Here is a 6,216-nt window from a genome sequence, read left to right as displayed (position 1 = left end):
CAATCCAGATCCAATGACATTCTTCAAAGAGATGGAAAAAACCATTACAAATTTTATATAGAAAGTGGCCCAGGATAAGCAAAGCACTGCTTAAGAATAAGAATAAGGTTGGAGGCCTGTCACTCCCTGACTTCAAAATTTATTACATGGCTACAGTGGTCAAAACAGCTTGGTACTGGTACAATGACAGGTGCATAGATCAATGGAACAGAATCTAGAATCCAGAAATTAATGCATCTACATACAGCCAATTGATTTTTGACAAAACACCTAAATATATCATATGGGGAGGTGATAGTCTCTTCAACAGATGGTGCTGTCAGAACTGGAAAATGATATGCAAAAGACTGAAACAAGACCTTTACCTCACACCTTATACAAAAACCAATCCAACATGGATTAAGGACCCAAATGTGAATCCCAGAATTATGAAGGTCATCAATGAAAAACTCAAGACAAATGTGAGGGCACTAATTCTGGGAATACACGGACTACAAAACATGTTGAAAACTACACAAACAAAAGTAGATAAAATAGATAAGTGGGATATACTAAAAATTAAAAACCTATGTGCATCAAAAAACTTCACCAGAAGAGTAAAAAGGGAACCCACAGAATGGGAAAAAATCTTTTGCAATGACATACATCAGACAAGGGTCTCATTTCTAAAATATACAGGAAACTGCAACACTTCTACAAGATAAATACAAATAACCCAAATAAAAAGTGGGCACAGGACATGAACAGACACTTCACTAAGGAAGAGATCCAGGCAGCAAACAAACATACAAAGAAATGTTCATGATCACTAACCATTAGAGAGATGCAAATCAAAACAACAATGAGATATCATCTCACACCAACAATAACAGCAAAGATAAAAAATGTAGAGGACGATAAATGCTGGCGGGGATGTGGAGAGACTGGGACACTCCTGCATTGCTGGTGGGACTGCAAAATGGTCCAACCTTTCTGGAAAACAATATGCTGTTTCCTCAGAAGGTTGAAAATAGAAATACCTTATGATTCAGCAATTCCTCTACTTGGTACTTACCCACAAGAAAAATGAGCCACAACACGAGAAGATATATGCACACCAATGTTCATAGCAGCACTATTTACAATAGCAAAAAGATGGAGACAGCCAAAGTGCCCATCCACTGAAGAATGGATAAACAAACTGTGGTACATACACACAATGGAATATAACGCTACCTTGAAGAATAACAAGTAAGCGGCAAGCCACCGCATAACATGGATGAACCTTAAGGACATTATGTTGAGTGAAATTAGTCAGTCACAAAAAGAGAAATATTGCATAGAACCATTACAGTAAAAACTAAGAAAAAGAACTCATACTAAAGGGGGGTGGGGGGAATTCTTTGTTGATTGCTGGGATGTCGGGGATGGTTTAAGGTAGGGAGGGGAAGGGGGAGCACAGAGCAGGGATTAGACACAGGAAAGTTTGGGTGTTGGGGATGAGGGCAATATACAAGAAGGGAAAGGGGAATGAAAGAACAAAGCAGATGGGAGAACAATTACACAGGTTTGAATGTGCTAGGTGGGATAGAGGTAAAGAATGATGTATGCACAACCTTGGAACAACAGGGCTCTGGGATACAGAGATTGAGACATGGTTGGAATGGGAAAAGTGGGGATTAGTGTTAAGATGCTTGGCTGCCTTTTGAATCTTGGTTTTCCTTGCATTATAATATAAAATAGACACTGGAGGAGGAGAGAAAGGAATAGTAAGAAACATCACCATAGAAAGCTTGTAAGTCTTGAAAGTTTCCTGCCTATAACTGATTGGAATACCTAAAATGGGGCTACAAAGCTCCTAGTGAAGGAGGCTTCCTGCAGAGCCTTTGCAATACATAAGACTATATGTAGTAGCCTGAAACCACATCCAGATGGGAGATTTCCACTTGAAAGGACGAGAACACCAGCCTGGGGCGGCTAGAAGAACAGAAGATACTTCTTGAAAGAAAGACCTACAGGAAAAATACAAAACAATAGAGGCAGGGGGACTATTACTACAAGAACAAACAAGTTGCTTGCCCAGGAAACATCAAGGCAAGTGGTCAGGTCCCCTCAGTGCAAACCCCTTTCCAAGAATAAGACTCAATGGGAATACACGCTCTGATTGGTGACCACGCTCATCACCAATAAGGGGAAGTGAGGGAAAAACAGCAATGAAGTGGTGAACGAAGCGTTCAGCTGATTAAAAGAGAGGGCATATGCACAAGAACACTCACACTTGCAGATAATAACCATTTGACCTGACTTCAATGACTGGATGATCAGAGCTCAACCAGAAGAAGAAAGAAGAGGAAAAAAGAGTAATCTGATACAATTTGATGAACTTGACCTACACCTATGGATGCAGTAACTCAAAAGAGGGAACAAATCCTTACAACAAGAATCATTCCCACCCCTTCCACACACAAAGTAGACAGGGATAGGCAACTTAGACATTGGCTACCCAAAATGGGGGTGGGGGCTACAAAGGCAAGAAGTGACTGGCTTACAAGCATTCAAGAGGGAACCTAGAGCCAGGGAGCATGGAGGAAGGCAGAATCTCCAGTGAGTACTATCCAATCTGTCTAGGCGGAGCTGATGAAATGAAATGCAGATGGGTCTCTTGTGATAAAGTAGTGAATAATTGTTATCAGGACTGATTGTGAGGGTCGGAAATGTAAAGGTAGATGTTTTATAGCAAGGAAGGGAGTGATTAACTTTCCAGTCTAGGAGCAGAGGTCCCTAGGACCATCAACAGAGAAGAACCAAGAGCGGGACCCTACCCAGAGGAGCAAAGATGCCTGAGATGGAGGCAGAGATGATGATGTAGAGCGATGGAGCAGCTGGGGACTTTGGATCCAGAGAGGGAGAGTGACTGTGTGCTAAAGACTGGGGGTGGGGGGTAGTGTAGGGAGCAGGCTTGCAGTGTATACCCTTTGGTTGGTTGATGATGCATGGAGGGGATTGGAACCATGGCAATGAAACGATATACAATAAAATGAATGTAAAACTAATGTTCTCCCATGTAAAATATCATATAATTCACAATAAAACATTAAAAAAAAAAAAAAAGAAAGAAAGTATTTAACTAGCAGTAGAGAGAAACAGCTGAGTTTAAAGCAGTCTGAAGAAAATGGGACCTCAGGAGTTTTATCTTTGCAGTCATCATCCTTTTATGGTAGCAGAGCTGCATCCAAATAATAGTCTTCTGGCAGCACCAAGCTAGACAGGACTAACATTTCAAGCCAAACTCCCTCTGCCAAAGAAGTTTGGTATTTCTTCCTCAGCCAACCCCACTTTCTGTTAAAAAAAAAAAACAACTGAGGCTAAACAAGGATTTTACTGGTTGGAACAAAGCAAGAGTGTCCCTTTCCTCTCACCCACAGCAACAACTGCAGGGCTTCTCCAATTTGGGAAACACCTGCTATATGAACACTGTTTTGCAACCTCTATTTTCACTCCAATCATTTGCAAATGATTTGCTTAAGCAAAGTATCCCATGGAAGAAAATTCCACTCAATGCACTTCTCAGATGCTTTGCACACTTGCTTGTTAAAAAAAGATGTCTGTAATTCAGAGACCAAAAAAGATTTACTCAAGAATGTGAAAAATGTCATTTCCACTACAGTTGAGAGGTTCTCTGGATATATGCAAAATGATGCCCATGAATTTAAGTCAGTGCTTAGACCAGCTGAAAGAGGATATGAAAAAAATAAATAAAACTTGGAAGACTGAGGCTATTCCTGGAGAAGAAAATTCACCAGATATTTCAGCCACCAGGGTTTTCACTTGTCCTGTTATTATTAACTTGGGGTTTGAGGCTTAGAACTCCATCATTTGTAAAGCCTATGGTGAAATTATTACCAAAAGAGAACAATTTAATTATCTCTCCATCGACTTTCATTGAAGGAAAAACCACTCCCTTCCTAGTGAATTCAAGATTCTCTTGATCTTTTGTTTAGGACAGAAGAACGTGAATATTCCTTTGCAAAATGTGGGGGGAAGTGTTCTCTAGGAAGGCACAAATTTAACTGGCTGCCCAAGGTCCTCATTGTTCATTTGAAACAATATAGCTTTAATGCGACTCTTTCACTTAATAACTGGACTGGACAGCAAGTCATCAGTCCAAGATACCTGACCGTGTCATCTCACTGCACTGAAAATACAAAACCACCCTTTACCCTTGGTTGGAATGCACAAATGACAGTGAAATTTACCTTCTAATCCAAGAGTTCCCTAACTTTGTGACTTGATTCAGACAGTGAAGGTGAGCTAAAACATTCTGTGACCCTCAGCTAGAGACTTTATGAAGTTTCAGGCAATGAGCAACAGCAAGAAGACCTGGAAATAAATTCAAAATTATGCAGAATTGAGCTTTATAGATCCGAAACGGAAAACTCAGGATTTGAAGGAATGAGTGAAGAAAACCTTGTAGCAGCTATCTTAGAGATAAAAGGGACTCTTAACCATCTCTGATTCATGAACTGACCAGCAGCCCAGATATTGGGTTTGAAGAGGGATGATATTCAAGAAATGCCTGAAAACCCAGAACCTATAGAAACTGAGAAATTCAAAGTGATCACAGAGTCAGATCCTGCTAATTTTACTGAGATAACTAAAGACTGTGATGAGAACAAAGAAAACAAAACTTCTGAAGGGTCTCATGGAGAGGGTGAATGCCTTCAGCAGTATGAAATGGAGCGTGAAAGGGAAAAGCAAGAACTTCAGCAGGCATGGTGCAGAGTCTTCAGGAGCAAGAAACCTGGGAACAGAAAGCAGACTATGACCTCAAAAGAGCTACAGAGTTGTCTGCAAGAGTTCAACAACTCCTTTCTGGATTCTCTGGATTCTGATGAGGACTCTGGAAATGAGGATGTTTGGGATATGGAGTACATAGAAGCTGAAGCAGAGGAACTAAAGAGGAATGCTGAGACAGAAAATTTTTCTCATTCCTATAGGCTCATCAGTGTTGTCAGCCAATTGGTAGCACTTCTTCACATTAGTGATGTGTATGACATTAAGACGCAGACGTGGTTTACTTATAATGACCTAGAAGTGTCTAAAATTCAAGAAACTTCTGTGCAGACTGATCAAGATCAGAGTGTTTCGATTTTCTTTTATATGCACAAGGAGATCTTTGATGAGCTGCTAGAAACAGAGAAGAACTCTCAGGCACTTAACATGGAAGAAGTGAAGACCACTCGTCAGGCCTCATGAAATAACAAACTCCTGATATGTGCACTGCAGATTTTCTTGTACTGCCTCCCACCTCACCTTTACTCTGCCTGAAGAGAATTTGGAACTCAATACGGGAGCAACGCACAGCTAGGGCCAAAACAAAAGATGAAAATTTAATTATGCTGAATGCTCCATACTGATTGTTTTACGGAAATTTTGATCTCACATCTGTAGCTGATTCTTCTTTTTTTTTTCTCCTACAAGAGTGGTACTTCCTACTGTTGTAGGAATATATGTTGTAAATATATATGTGGACATACATTCACACACACACACACACACACACACGGAATGAATGGAGCCTTAAAAAGTTGGGATAAGTCATCTGCTCAGAATTAATAGCACAGAAGTTTGGAGAAGAAATGAAGGTATTCAAGAGTCTGTTCACTTGAAAAATGTGTTAAGAGGCACATATACCAGTTGATTTTGAGCTTTTGTGTTCCTTCAGTAGTTTCACTCCAACTATAATCTTTCATATGTTTCTTACTAGTAAAATTCATTGGAAAGTCAGCTCTCCATGTTACACTAATGACAAGTTTGTCCTCTCTATAAGAGAGGGAAATTTTTGTCACCTGACTTGAAGAACTAATTTTTGTATTATTATTATTTAATAATTTCATGGATTTGTAATGTCTTTGCCATTTACATGCAGTCCCCAAACAATGGATTGTTGGTGCTATGGAATATGTTATGGCCTCATGTTTGGGGTTCCTTGTACAGCCTGCATTTTTGTAAAGAGATTCTTTCACACTGAAAAAAGAAAAGAAAGGAAAATATAGCAATAATAATAAATAAAGCTAGAGAAAATATAATAAGCTCTCTTTCAATCAGAACATTCAGGAAACAGATTTTTCCAGTTAAATTGATGTTTGAATTATTTGAAAATGGAAAACTATAGCACACATTGTTCAATAATTTAAAAATAATTTTTCATCAACAAAGTAACATGAAATAAAATAA

At 39.3% G+C, this 6,216-nt stretch overlaps 1 pseudogene; it reads left to right on the top strand.

Annotated features, from left to right (window-relative positions):
• The window catches only part of LOC102820201, a 26,639-nt pseudogene extending 21,404 nt beyond the window's left edge, over window positions 1-5,235 (top strand).
• The last annotated feature ends 981 nt before the right edge of the window (window positions 5,236-6,216 follow it).

Source organism: Chrysochloris asiatica, unplaced genomic scaffold (genome assembly GCF_000296735.1).
Source record: "Chrysochloris asiatica unplaced genomic scaffold, ChrAsi1.0 scaffold00201, whole genome shotgun sequence".
NCBI classification, from domain to species: domain Eukaryota; kingdom Metazoa; phylum Chordata; class Mammalia; order Afrosoricida; family Chrysochloridae; genus Chrysochloris; species Chrysochloris asiatica.
Note: the sequence above shows the minus strand (reverse complement) of the source record. Positions and strands in the feature narration are given on the sequence as shown.